General features: G+C 39.8%; 1 long non-coding RNA gene across 7 annotated transcripts in view; it reads left to right on the forward strand.

The window, feature by feature from the left end:
• Positions 1–15,622, forward strand: part of LOC110394294 — a 156,204-nt gene that overhangs the window by 115,635 nt on the left and 24,947 nt on the right. For 6 of the 7 annotated variants that reach the window (XR_002435529.1, XR_002435534.1, XR_002435531.1 and 3 more), the window contains one exon: positions 7,016–8,087. This is a non-coding gene — a long non-coding RNA (uncharacterized LOC110394294). Of the gene's footprint in view, positions 1–7,015; positions 8,088–15,622 lie in introns of those variants that run through there. The other variant, XR_002435533.1, reaches the window with a different exon arrangement.

Genomic DNA, 15,622 nt, shown 5'->3' on the forward strand with positions numbered 1-15,622 from the left:
TTCTTCCCCTTCTAATGCACACATTTAGGCTTAGTAATTTAAGCCTTTGTAAAAAGCCGCAGTATAAAAAGGAGCTTTGTATTGTAGCATTTCTGCATGTACTTGCTTATCACGACTAAATCAAAGCAAATTTCAGATTGCTTAAAACCTTTCAAAAATGAAAGAAAGTGGGTTGCTTTAATTAGGAAATCTGCTTCTTAAAGAAACTGACAGAGTTCAAATACTGCTCATCAAATAACATGACAGGTCATGTGAGAAATAAATGAAGATAATAATGAGAATGAAGCTTTGGTCCAAGATATGTGCACTGCCATGTTTAGCAATTGCTTCTTTTTATTGAGAGGAGAGGAGAGGAGAGGAGAGGAGAATCATTATCACTACAATTTTTGAGGTGCAATGAACAAAGGAGAAAAGAAAGAATCTTTGCCCAGATGGGCAATAAACATTTTTCAGGAAGTGTCCTGATGATTTCTCATTTTCTAGGGAAAAGTTAAGATTCAGACAAAAAAAAATCTATATATAGGTTTTAGCATCAATTTTTAGATATAACTTGGCATATTCCATCTCCTATTCACATATGTTTTGCCAATGCAGATCCACTGGTTTCAGCAGTGCACCTTTCCTCAGTTTAAAGCAGTGTCAGGAAGAGAGAAACACGCTCTGAATTAACCTCAGGAATGAATTGATGGCAAGTTGTAAGAGAGAGGAGAGTGGTCCCAGAGGGCAAAGGACTCAATTTCTCAAAATGTAGTTCTAAATAATTAATATCTTGTTTCATGTCCCTAGTTATGTACCACTGCTGTAGGACACATGCTTTCCTTTGCTATTAACAGAGTTACAAGCCCTCTTGCATGAGTTAATACCAGCTCTCTGAGAACCTAATCTAAATCCCACTCATCTCTTTGGCATGATTGCACTCTCATTACAAGTCAAAGGAAGATATCCTCTTGCTTTGGAAGAAAGACTGTAAATTATACTATTTTGCTATTTATTCTGAAGAGTTCATAACACAGGACAGAAGAATGATAGAGACATTTCTTGGAGTTAATAGTCTCAGTTGATAGAACACAGCAAGGTTCATCAGGGAGTTTCTATTCCATATGATATGGTTGGGATGGCTTATTTCAGACTCAGCAACCCTTAGGCTCTCTGCATCTTCAAGCCATTAATTCATGCTTTCTAATTGCCTTTTGCACCTATGAAGAGGCTAAATGACAATAGCACTTAGATTTCTCATAAAAGATAGGAGTTAATATTCAGACCTGTTCTCAAAGGAGTGGTCTAACATTTGTCCCTTCTTCAGTGGTGACCAGGGCACAGAAAGTACTTCTGAGATATTATGGAAATCTCAGGATGGATCTTTTTCATGGACCTCTTCCAGAAGGTTAGGTATCTATTCAATACCTCAAACAATGAGATACTATTAATTATAATCCTTCTGTAGTGTATAACAGAGCCAGGAAATGCAGTCACTTGTATTGTTGTATTGTCTTTTCCCTCACAACCTAGCCAGAGAGATATTGATGCCTTGACATGATCCCTTTTTACCTCCTTCTTTGAAGGCCATAAAGGTTTTATGAAGAGTAAAGGATTTCTCCCCAAGAATCCAGAGCTCTTTAGTCTCTTCCTGAACATGATCTAATCTTTAATTTTTCATCAACAGTGGCTAGTTGCTTCGAGGTTTCAATTTTCTCCTTTTTATTAAAAGAAGAATTGCTGAAATTCAAGCTATTTCTCACTTGGAGAGATGAGGAGCAGAGCAGGTGGTTTCCAGACCATACAGGGAGGGCAGCTTTGAGGTGACATCACAGACCTGCCAAGCCACAGCATCAAGTATCTATTCTTCCATGCCCCAGATTCCCTCCTTGTAATCATATCCATGAATTTCTATGGTGTTCAAAGAGCCTTAACTCATTAACAGCCCTCTGAGACTTGAAGTATCAGTTATAATAACAGGCTTCTATACGACAAAATAATTCTCAAGCTATTGATCTGTCTTTTCCAAGTACTGTGTCATCCATCACTGTGATACCTCTGCATCTCTAAAGATGCTAAAATGCAGCTCTCACAGCTATTTTCCCTTTCTTCTGTTCCATCCACTCATTCTTCATTCCCCTAGTCTCCAGTGTATGTTTTAATGTCCTGACTCAAGGAGGACTCTCCAATGGATTTCCAATGGAAATTCTGTGTAATTTTTAATAAAGCAACACACCATGTACATGCCTCTCCTGTCAGATACCCTGCATTTAACTGAAACTGATAGTAATGGGAAATCAGAGGGTACGTGACAGGATGAGGAAGAACAGGTCATTTATGAACTGTGACATACAAAGTCAAATATACCAATGCCCCAACTGAATCACATCATTTTTGAACTCTTCTTTGACATGTCTAAGCTACAGATAATGGATGTGATAACATGTCCTGAAACAGTGCTCAGTGCCTGAGGAGGATGTGAGTAGTGATGTTCATAACCCACAAGGTGGGGATTATGATACCGTGACAAGATATACTTCAGCATTTGGCAATGCACCTTCCAAATGGGAAACCTGGAGAATTTATTTTAATTCCCCCCTACTCTGGAAATACCTGAGCTCTGAAGGTGGCTCAACTGTTGTGTTGTAACTGGGGTTTCATATCTTTGCTGGTAAAGAACAGATTCCATCCCCTCAGAGAGTACTCTCACCTCTCATTCATTTTACTGGTGAAATGTATGAGTCTAATTGGGTTTTGTCATTTTAGAGATATGGAGAGATACATTCTAGGAGTGAATGGCAGAATTTGCAAATGTTGGGGTCATAAGATATGACGCTATTTCTGTCTACTCTTCAATTTCTGTTTAACAGAAGAGACATCAAGAATCTTTTATACAGGAACCAAAGTTTAAGATACCCTTTCTATGACATTTTTTGCTAATGATGTGGAATTAATAGAATCATTAGAATTGATGGCTGTTAGACAAATGAGACTTGTATCGGTAAATAAATTCAGTCAAGTCCTGACCAGCATCCTCACATTGACCCAAAGATCTGTTCTGCTAGGAAATAAAAACTTGTGCCAAGAGACTAAGAGAGAGCCTGGAGGTTGGACACAGGCTGGTAAGGTCATTTAGGTCCCTCTGTTGCTGGACTGCAGCTGTGTCACATAGGACATCCAGAGGAGACACTAAGCAGCCCCTTTCCACACTGCAGCTTGTTCTCTCAGACTCCAGTGCTGCCTCGTTCCACAGGAACTCTCATGATTTTAGTGGACAGTCTATTTTGGAGCAAAATTCAGTCATGATGTCTTCTTAGTGGATGCCCTGTTCCTGGAGTCATTCAAAGTCAAGCTGGAAGGGACTCTGAGCAACCTGATCTAACTGTGGGTGTCCCTATTTATTGCACAGGAGTTGGACTAGATGACCTTTAAAGGTCCCTTCCAACTGAAACAATTCTATGATTCTATGATTTTATCTTCCCTTGTGTTAACTGAACGCCTGACAGAGGCTTCTCCATTTTTCTTCCAATTTGAGTCCATCTTGCTTTATGAGGGAGTACATTTTTGCACTATCAGTTACCTACAGACAAAGCAGAGATGTGTTTTGCCCATTATTCTCAAAACCTGTATTGTGTATAGTCAAAATTATGTGATCAGGAAAATATCTGTTAAATCTACTAGTTAGCCATACTCGTAAAAATCCTCTATAATGATTTCTTAGGAATAGTAGCATAAGTTCAGATGATTTTTAATATTCAGTGCACTTCTGTATTCTTCTTGGACATTATCAAGAGCACCTGAATTGAGGATTTCACTCTTTAAAAAAGGTTGGAGTCCAGCTTACCAAAAGGGAGATGACTCCCTGTTGCCACCAGGTAACTTTTTGTCCGCATTGCTATAAACCATAGAATCATAGAATAATTAAGGCTGGAAAAGACCACTGAGATCATCGAGTCCAACCATCAACCCATCACCATCATGCCCACCAAACCATGTGCCTTTGTACTGCGCCCAAATGTACTGTGCCCAGTACGCTCGGGAAGCTTTCCTTGCTCTTTAATAATCTATTTTCAAATGCATCTTTGTCCATTTTGACATTGAAATCAATATATATGGACAAGTTATGAGTTATTTAGTTAATCTGAAATGGCAAGCTTCGTCATAGCCCAGCCGAGGAATGCTTGAGATGAACTGTGTACAGAGAGGAAACTATTTGCACTCACTTAGGTAGAATTGGCATTATTTAGTACCTAACAAGTTTTTTTCACATGCTAATGACATTAATGTGTCCCTATTCACAGTACTCTCTACGCGGCCTTTCCATCTTTCATTTGAAAAGGAAAAAGAAAAAAATGAGACATTCATGTTACCTAACAGAGATAAATTAAACTGCATAAATCTCAAAAAAGAGAGAAGAAACAGCAGACAAACAAATCTTGAAGTTACAAAGGGAAAGTATTTTATTTTCAGTGAATTCTATGAATAGAATAAGAAGAACAAGAAGAAACAAAAATATAAAACAGCACAACAAACATATTTCAATTTTATATATCTGGAGTTTCTATTGAAAAACAAGCAAACGAAAAAGAAAACCTGAAAATTTGATGGCTAATTAAAAATGGTAAGATGGAAAGAAAAGAAATCAATTAAAACTTTTTTCAATATGCATTTTGTATCTCAGGTCATTTTTTACTCAGTAATACTTTTCCAACAACGCACCTTAATCAGCAAAGAAATGAATCTCAAACTCCAAAATAACATTCTGTAACACGATGCTGTTTGAGACAGTCTGGGGTATGACAGACACCTGCACAAGTCAAGTAGCTTGAAGTTGCCCGTACCCTTCCACAGCAGAAGCTGGAAGGCAGTTTGGATATGTGAGGACATTTGCAATGACACACTTATGTCTTAGATGAAAGTAGAAAGAGAATTAACAGAATGAGGGATAATGAAGGTAGGACTTAAGGCTCCACCCAACCAATGCTATTGTACATCTAATATAAGATCCTTTGAACAACACCAAACCCTCTCTCGCTGGATCATATCTCTTTTGCCTGTGAAGATCTTGCAAATTTGAGTTGTTGAGATGGATATATCTCTGTGGTACAAACTGAGGGCTTGATTCTCTTGCCCACACTTGGATATCATGTGATGGTTGAGGATATCCTCAGAATATTTAGATAGGAGGTTGTGCTACTTGACTCACAATACCATAGAGCATGTACAAAACTTACAGATGCCCCCTGTGCAGGAGCCCATACATTTAAACATATCAGTTCCTCCCTCAATCTCTGGGTTTGACTGACTGCCTTTCCTTTAGACAGGTGAAACTAAATGAGTGGAATCCTATTTATCCCAGCCTTGCTGCTGCTCTAATTTTGACATCTACATCCTTATGTAATAATAACCTTTTCAGAGTAGTTTTGACCATGTGAAATATTCTACAGACCTACTGCTGCAGTTTCATTATGTTAACAGTTACCTTCACATTGCATCATCCTAACTGCTGCATTTTTAATGTTAAAAAATGCATCCCCTCAATGTGACCACTTGAAAAATAAGTAATGGAGGCATCTACGTATGGAAAATTTTAGATTCTCATAGCTAGTGGCATTAGAAGTGTAATCAGGGAAGTTTGTCTGGGCACATGCTGTGTGAAGTGAGAACATTTTGCTGTTATCAGACAGGTTGCTAAATGACCTTTAAGTTCTTTTTCTTCTCTTTTCCCCAGCAAGGCATATTTAACTTTGCATAGTATCCTGAATAAAAATCTCTCTAATAATTACATTTTCCAGCTCCTGTGCATTTGTCCCTAGATGACTCCTAAGTAAAGCCTACTAACTGCAGGAAGGTTGGTTAGTTACAGTCATTTTAGACCACAGACTTAGAGAAACGCTGGCTACTCATCAGTGGTGCAAAATGGTCTAAGGGAATTGGCTTTCCAGAGGAGCAGAGGACACAAGCTGACTCCTTTCATGGGACTATTATTCTCCTATACTCTTAGGCTCCAGCTCTAGCTTTTGCTGTTCCCATAACCCTGACCTTTCCCTTGTTTACGACAGTGACCTCCAACTCAACATGGGATTTCTCCAGTTACTTTAGTAAGAGCTGTAGTAACTCAGTGACCTTTTATTGCCCACTCTCCAAGGATAAAACTACCTCTGTAAGGCATATAAAATGGGTCTCAGGATGTCCTAAAGTTGGTACAAGAAACAAACTCTCAGTTTTTCCCAGCTCCATCCCTCAATATGCCTGGAGATACTGACTTCAGCAGCATCGTGGTATCAGTGAGTTTAATTGAAACTTTTAATGTTACCTTCTACCATCACTGTTGCTTTTGCTTGTCATTTTCACATGACCTACTCATCCCAAGTTTATTTTGTAAGGATGAAAGTGCAATTTAAAGATTTATAAGACCAATGAATATTTTAGTAGACAGAAGGCTGGATCTCTTATTTCTATGAGTTTGTTCTGTAACAGACATCATCCTTTCCTGAGCCGTGAACAGCACTCCACTGGTGAATCACCAGATGGCCATGTTGGGTTGTGTGAGTAAAGGTTCATTATCATAAATACAAAGACATAGAAAACATCAGGTGAATCATAGTATGCTTGAGTTGGAAGAGGCCTCAAAGACCATCTAGTTCTTTCATCTTGATAGTTGAAGGAAACTCCGTAACCTAATCAGAGTGAAAGAAGCACTCTGAACTGGCTACTATTTAGGCTATCCAAGGAGAACAAGACCGTTGTACAGGGTGGAAAGCCATCATCTTGTAGGCTAAAATGGGTCACTGCCTGATTTTAAGGGGATTGTGGGAATGTGTGAAGCTCCTAAGGGATGCTTTGGAAAAAGCTCAAAAGCAGGAAAAGAGAGGGATAAACACAGCTGGGGAGGTGCGATCATGGGAACACAGAGGGAAAAGGAGATACAAGGGATTGATCTACAGGCTAGACAGTCTGGATCAGTCTAGTCAAGTCCTGTGCATGATCTCTGCAGACTATGATATATTCTATAAATTCTTTTTTAACTATCTTCCAGACAAACACATTCTCTACTTTGGAGGAGCATATGTGAACATTAGTGAACTACAAGCTGAAATAGCTGGTGAGTAGGAGGAGAGATTTGAGTACCAGCAACTGGAGCAAAGCCATGAACCGCCAGGACTCAAATATCCAGGTGACAGCAACTGGGAAGACCTAGGGATTTGAGAGCCTGCTACTGGATATGATATCTAAGAGCAGTTTCTGGAAAAAAGAAAATGATGATTTTGTTTATGTGCCTATTCCTATAGCAACTTTAAGCCTTATCAGCTGGACACAAAGAACAAGATGAGGCCATTTGTTCTATTCATGTTTCTGGGAGTGCTATGTGTTTAGATGGATGCTGGAAGAGCATTATTTTCTGTATTTATCTGTGTGACTGGTCATGCATACAAATATATTCATAGAAATGCCTATCTGTATATAGATATATAAAATACACTGGGGTGGGAACACCCCTATGGAAAATGTGCTCAGCTTCACTACTGGCTGTTCCTGGGGACACAGAACCACAGCAACCCTTCCTGGGTTACTGGATTACTGGATGTAACAGCTTCTAACAGACCATAAACTAACTTAAGAGATAATAAAAGTGCTTCTTAGCAGTCTGGAGGAGGCAAGGAGAGTGGAAATTAAATAAATTAGAAGAATTAAAATAAAACAATTGTGAAATAATTAGAAAATGATCATGCAATAGTAAATCACCAGCAAAGTGTCTTCAAACTTTATCCTTTTCTATGGAGTGCTGACTGCATTTTTAATTGCTTATCTTGTGATTTGAAGGACATAGATGGCTGCTTTATGAGTGAGGATGGTATCCTTCTTTCTTGCTTCCAGGCTGTGGAGGCTGTTCCACAATTTCTTCTATTCTCACCATTCCTTAAATTTACTCCTGGTCCCTTTTTTCTTCCACATTTCCTTTGTGTTAGTACTAGCTGTCTAATAGATCAGCAGCTTTCAACACATGGTCTACTTTCTTCACCTGGGGATTCTTCAGGTGGTGGTGAAAAAAAGCTAGATGAATAAAATTTGTTTCCCAGTGGGTTTTAAAGTTCTTCAAAACCTGTATTTAAAAATATATATATATAAATAAAAAAAGCCTTTCTCAGCCTTAATTTTACTTTACCTGTCCAAGGTTTCTCCTCATAAAAGCGGTCTCCTTTGTGGTTTTGCTTAACTCACAGAACTATTGAGCTTTTCTTGTTGAGCATGCAATAAGCCAGGTGAGATCTTATCAGTACAAAAGAAAGAATGTCTCCTGATTTATTATTTCCAAACCCTACCTAGGACTGTGCTCAGATCTCATTTCTTCTGCCAGTTCCAAAGGATGAGCCCTGATATTATTAAAGGACAAGTTATTTTTATTATTTTCCCAAATGCATCACTTAGCTCCCAGCACTGTTACCCTTCATCTCATGTTGATCACTGTATTTTTCCAAGGTGGAATGGCTCTTCCAATGGATTGTTTTCATCCTCATCTGAACTGATGTTTCCCAGCTTTGGCAGAGACTGCCTGTGTTACCAGCAGTTAGCTTAATCCTTCTTGTTCCTTACCAAAGGAAAAAGGAAAAGAGAAAAAAGAAAAGGAAAGGAAAAAGGAAAGAGAAAATAAAAGAAGAAAGGAAAAAGCAGTGTCTAATGAGACATCTTATAGCTGTCCTCTCTTGCTAAATTGTCAGGATTTCAGAGCACTGATCATCTTTCCCCAGGTGAATATTCAGTGCCTAACGCATTGCAGCCTTGATTAAACTGATGCCTTTGGGTGATGTTCTCATGCCAATTTAGCTACATCAGTATGGACATCAGGAAATATTTCTGCATCAAGAAGAGTTTTCAAGGGATATTCAACGCAAACAGGAGATTAGAAGCTTTACTAACGTATCTCCCACATGAAAAGCACAAACACTGTTCTGAAGTCAACAGAAAAGTTGAAAAGCCACCAAATTAACCAGTATGCAGCATTTTTATTGGCATGATAGTTTTCCTTCCTTAGCACCAAGTTTGTCCTTTCGAAATGTATTGCTAAGGGAACTGTGGTAACACACCTCTATCCCATGTAGTCTTCTTGTTAAGTGCATAACATGAGGAGAAGGCTCAGCATGTGTCTTGGGGATTGCCATGGACACCATCCCAAAGGACAGAGGTCCTCTTTTCATTTTCTGAGCAATACATTGCCTCAAAGCAGGAGGTTGGAAAAGACTATGCAAGACCTCTGAAACTGCCTTGGATGCTCCTAAGTGCTGTACTTGCCCTCAAGAATGTTCAAAACCAGCCTTCCTCAAAGATGTGCACTGAACATTTAGCAGAGCTAGAAATAACTCTCATTTCAGTGTTTAGCAGGCAGACTTGGAGTTCCTTCTCTGATATGGGGAGACAGGCAGACAGATTTTCTCTGTGCTTTAACCCAGCGAAGACGCCCTGTGCAGCTACTAGCTAGTTCTGTGAAGTATTAAGCCCATTTTGCAGATGGTAAATGCAGGTGGTATGTAGAAATTAAGGATATTTGCAGGATACTTAACTGGATTTAGGGTTCTGACCTTTTAGGAACATAAGTTCCTAAATATGAGATGTACACAAAGAAGTCAAAGACTTCTTCTCCAAGAGTTAGTAGTTTAGGCTTCCAGAGTACTTCAGGATACATAGATAACCCATTTTGAAGTCTGGATCTCATGTTTCTAACTCCTTGAACCACTGCTACAGATTTTAGCTGAAGCCATGATACTCCACAGGAAGGCTGTCTGGAGAGTGCTGTTTATATAGTCTGAAAATTGTGTGTGGCCCAACACATTCTGCTTTCTTCAAGGACAGCACCAACGCTGGAATTCTGATGTGTGTAGGACAAACTTTTCAAGAGCAACGCATGCAGTTTAGATGGCTTTCAGCTGAGACTTTTATCTTAAGATGAGTTGAGAAACGTCAAATGAAGAAGATGGCACTCACAGGAGGCATATTCTTCTGGGTGAATCCCTGTTAAGACATTTTGGTAAGCAGCTCACCTTGTTTAACAGAGATGCTTAAACTGATCAGAGAGGTCACAGTGAGTTCCACAGCCTCTTTTGACAGAATGTCTACTGATTATAGCTGGTACCTGGATATCTAGACTCTGCTATGACCCTGGGCAACCTGCACCAGTTGTCCCTACTTGAGAAGTGGAGCTGAACCAGACGAACCTCCAGTGGTCCCTTCCAATCTCAACCATATATTATGGATATTTCTTATCTATTTAGTGCAATACAACTGAATATAGAAAGAACACCCCAAAAACCTAACCTATGCCAGCTGAGCTAAGGAGTCCCAGCTGGACATCTTGGTGCCAAATGTAAAGTAATGAAGGAGATCAAGAACAGCAGAAAGAAAATCTATCTGACATGCTCTTTTACATCCTGGGAATCCTCTTACTCTTCCCTTTCTCCTCTTGACTCTCCTGTGTTGCTCCCCACAGCCTCCCTCCACCCTCCATAGAATCATAGCATTATAGAATCATTTGAGTGGGAAGGGACCTTTGAAGGTCATCTAGTCCAATTTCCCTGCAAAGAACAGAGGCATCAACAGCTAACCCAAGGTGCTCAGACCGCCATCCAACCTGACCTTGAATGTCTCCAAGAACAGGGCTTCCTGCAGCTCTGCATCAGCTCCTATTTATGCTGTTGTGTTGGTACTGCTCCCCACCACTCTCCCTTCTCTGCAAAGCTTACAGAGACAAGATATTTTACAGCGCAGTGCCTGCTAGAAATTATTTTGCCACCAGCCTTGAAGGAGCGCTGATTTGTAAGACACGGACACCCCCTCCTGGCTACAAAGTTGAAAAGAAGAATCCCAGATATCAATAATCATGAGCTCGTTTCAAAAAAATCAGCCATGCATGCAATGATCGCAGCAAAGTAGCTCTCATGAATACATCAGGAGAACATCCTGAGCATTCACGAGAGGTGCCGGCACAAAAGAAATTGCTTAATGCAGCAAGAAAGTCATTCAGTCATAAAGGCAGTTTATACTTTGTATATTTCATTTTTATTTATTCTTTTTATCACTGCTGAAGAAAAGAAAGAGGGAGAGATAGAGCACACAGTAATAATTGCATCACAAAAAAAAGATAGTAGATCAGAACACGCTGAAACATCAGCCATGATGACAAAAGACAAGATGACAGTAACGTGGCGACAAGGAAATCTGTGTTGAACATTTCCATCTAATAGGAAAATGTCACCCTGCTAATGAGATGTCCAAAGTGAAACTAACACTCAGAATTAAAATCTACAAGCAAAACAAACTAGACTGTGCTTTCAGGTGTGGCCCTGGAAAGAATAATTATCTGTAGTGAATAAATGTAGAGAAAAGAAACATTGTTTTGGATTTGTTATTACCATATGATATCCTTGTGCCAGGTCCACCAAACCTGTGTCAGAAGTGAACCTTTATTCCTTCACATAGCATGCTAAAAAGGATGTGAAGTTAAGAATGGCTACATCAAGGTCATGCATGGGTCCATATAATTCAGTATCTTCTCATTCTGCCAGCTTCTGAGCCACGTATCTTATCCTCAAAATTCAGAGACCTACATCAGTTTTCTTCCATGAGTTTGCCCTGCTGCTTTGTGGACTCCTGCGAACCTACAGCATCTGCAGCCACCTGCAACGAAGACCTCCACAGTCTGATAAGGCTTTGTGAAGAACCTATCTATTTCCTTTGTTCTGTATTTACCACCTTCAAATGCTTCATTTTTGTAATTCTCTATGGACAATTTTTCCACATCTGTTTTCTCTATATTACTAAACAGCTTTATAAACTTCTTTCATGCACTTTCCAGGCTGAAGATTGCTGAGCTGAAGACCCTATTATCATCGGGTGTATTGAAAATAATCCTTTGTCCATTACCTCTGTTGATAAGATGTTTACTTTTTCTCTCTTCATGATCTGTAATAATGGTATGTGATGGAGACAGCTGTCTACACTAATCAAAAAGATGGTGGGAGGCAAAAGAAAAATTGCAGATATGAAAAATTTCATATTCATGTCTATCTTCTTCTGTTTAAACCAGCAAGTACAACACATGCCAGTCTGTTTTTTTACTGTAGAAGCAGGAAGAAGGAACAAGTATATCCACTCATCCTAGTGAACAGGCTGAATCCAGTGCTGGCATACATTTCTCACAGGAGAGCTTAGGTGGCCTGAAATGAGACCTAGCTTTACACCAAGGTTTCCACTGTAGTTGTCTGGCATAATAACTACAATAAGCTGGGTTCCTGGTTCAGTTAATTATTTGTCTATTGTCTTCAGTGCACAGAACGTACAGTAGAATCGTAGAACCATTAAGGTTGGAAAAGACCACTAAGATCATCTAGTTCAACCTGTTATTGCCATGCTCACCAAACCACTGAACTTCCCCCTTAGCAACACAAAGCAATGCCTTGCTGCTAATTCTAGCAAGGGAAAAACACTGTTTGGACTCTGGAGAGAAGCTCTCTGCATTCACCTTTCACACATCCTCCCCAGCCTGAGAGATGCCATGTTTAGTGATGACAGGAGTACAGGAGTTGCAGGAGAACTTGGGAAATTCGTACTTTCAGCCTGACTATGGTATTGCATGATATGAGGCACTGGATGAATCTCAATAACTTCTTAGTCTCTAATAGAAAGTAAATAAATAATCAAATAAGACAGCAGTAGATGTTATCTTTTTCCTTGTCTTGTAGTGTATCTGTAAACTGTGTTCAATTAAATGGAGGGTCCACAGATTACCTGGAAGATATCTACATACACCCCTGTCTGCTAGTTCCCATCATGACCTCCTTGCAAAAGCTGTGTATAGCCTTGAGGTTGAGCCATTTATGTCAACTTCAGAACATTAATCAGTGCAGCACTCTTACCTGCTTGCCTTAGACCAAACCTGGATGATTACTTGCTTCTTCCTTTCACCAGATTTTTCAGTGATGTCCCTCACTCAGCTGTACAGAAACCTTTATCAGACCTTACTAAGTGGATGTTAGCTCAGATGAGTCTGATCTCTGACCTGTTCTGATCTCTAAGCTCATATCTCAACCTCATGACAGGGTGTTTTATCAGCCTAACCCTATCCTGCAAAGAAAAGAATGAAAGCCCTGAAAAGCAGAATTTTTTCCTAGAAATTGCAAGGCAATCCCGACCACTGCCAAAAGCAAAAGAGCAGTGCAATCAAAGTATTTCATGCCCTTTAAATGACTACATTTGTCTGTGTTGCTGTCAGGATGCTCAACCAATGGCCAGCTGCCCAGCTTGCTGCAGGACCATGCTATCATTACAGCACCCTGGCAATGCCGTTTTGCTCAGGAGGCATTTGCTCAGCTTGAGCTGAATTACAGCCTGCCCCAACCTCCAGACTCGTTGGAGTCTCCCACACACCTGCTGTAAGTCTGTCACTTTCCTCAGCTACTATTACCTAACAAACACAGTTCTGGGGTACATCGTCTATCCCCATCTGGCAGTGATCTTCTGTTTTCACAGTAACATTTTGACACTCTTTTCTAATGCTGATTCCCATTACTATAATGATGAGAATTACCTTGGTGTATGCAATTCCTCCCATCTACCAGGCTTATTCAGACTTTATATAGCAAGGTTCTTTGCAGACATATCTGTGGTGGATCCCAGCAGACATTTCACAGAACCTTATATCAACCAAAACAAGTAAAAGACAAAAAGTGATGACCATTGTTAAGGAGAATTTAAGGTACCAGAGCTGTAATGAAATGTTCACACCAGGAAGCGTGTATTTTTTGAAATAAGATCAACCCATCCCTGCACAACAGCTGGCCCCTAAGAAATGACAGGTGTGCCACAGTTTGGGATCTATACATCAAAAACTTGAACAGCCACGTAAAGATGTGGCAGGGTATCATTGCCATAGGTGCAGTCATTACTGCATGAAGTTATGATATGGGCTTTCAGGACATTCTTTTCCAGCTGTTTTCCTCATTATTAAAAAGATTAAGGAATCAGGCAATGCAACACCAGAAGTGGACATACCGCCCTGAAGTAATGCCAGAATCTTTGTTCATAGAGAAAAGTAATACTGGGCAAACAGTCAAATTGAGGCACTGTTGCATGCCTCAAACAAAAATCATTTCTAACCTCACAGAATGTGAGAGCAGATATGCCATTATGGAATTCCAATATAATGCACATGTTGAAAAGGCATGGATACAAATTCCTTATGCTGCTGGGGCAATGGAGAGTTTCACAGAGGGTGATCAACAGGTCTTTCCTAGGCATTGACATTGTAGAGTGTGTCACCATGGCTTTTTCATTGCCTCAAAGACTGTGTTGTCCCATTCACATGCCTGTGTAGTCCCTATAAATCTTTGAGCTGGATGTTCAGAAATGTCTTCAGGAAAAGGCATCAGCTCTCCTCCTCCGACTGTTCTAGTCTGGAATCTGCAAACTTCAAGGGACCCCAGTCAATGTCAGTGCTAGTCAGACTGTATATACAACTCCCAGGCAGACCAGCAGTGAACTAAAAGCCCTTTTAACACTGTCAGACCCAATCACTTCCTACCTTGACTGCTCTGCTCTACTAACTCTCTTTGAGAACTTTGGTTTTCTCAAGTGAAACATTGGGATTTGCTTTGAGTGATGAATGACATATAGACATTTAACAGTACGTGTACGTTGTGGGTCATAAAACACAGTGAACAAAGTAGTAAGTAGCCTGCTCACAGGCTAATGTGTTTCTAAATAGGCTAACCAGCTGAACAGTTGGAGCTATCCATCAGCACAAACTTTTGCATTGCTTTTGATTACAATGTCACTGTATTCACAGGCAGGGTGGAAAATGCATTTACATATTAATCTCGATGCTGTTTTTCTCAAGGTTACTGGACAAAATGGAACACTGAAGCAATCCAATCAGTCCCAGAGCTGTTGCTTGTTTTATTAAAATTCATGGCCTACCTTATTATTTTTGTTAAATACAAAAGCTGCGTTGAACCTGACAGCTCTATAAGAGACAGATAAGATTCAGAGTATAGGAGTTTTAATCTGTTTCCTTTTTTTTCTCTAGTATACTGATTGCAAAATGACACATATCTTCTTTTCCTCCCTTCCTTCTGTCTCAAATGTGTTTTACATTCACAGTAACAACACCTCATTGACTTTTGAGTAGAGGATTTAGTGTACTCAGCTACTCTGGCCACCTGCTTCATTGTGGACAGATTTCCACTGGCAACAACCTGTAAAAAAGAGACACAATTCAGAATCATAGAATCATTAAGATTGGAGAAGACCACGAAGACCACCTAGTCCTGCTGCCAACTCATCCCCACCATGCCCACTAAACCATATCCCTAGGTGGCATATCTACATATTTCTTGAACACCTCCAAGGATGATGACTTCACCCCTTCCTGGGCAAGAAAACCATAAAACTAGTGGGATATGTGACAGTTTTTTGTGAAACCAATGCTTCCATCTGGCTCGATGGTAATGGCTGCAATTCATAGTAAGTTCTCAAGGTGGTCAGTAGAGATTTTGTATGAAATTTTGTTCTTCCTGTACTTGATCCTTCAAAATAGTTGTTCACAAAGGTGCACGTACTGCCAAAAGCCATGATATGATTAAGGCGTGATTGTGAA

This window comes from Numida meleagris, chromosome 2, assembly GCF_002078875.1.
Source record: "Numida meleagris isolate 19003 breed g44 Domestic line chromosome 2, NumMel1.0, whole genome shotgun sequence".
Lineage (NCBI taxonomy): Eukaryota > Metazoa > Chordata > Aves > Galliformes > Numididae > Numida > Numida meleagris.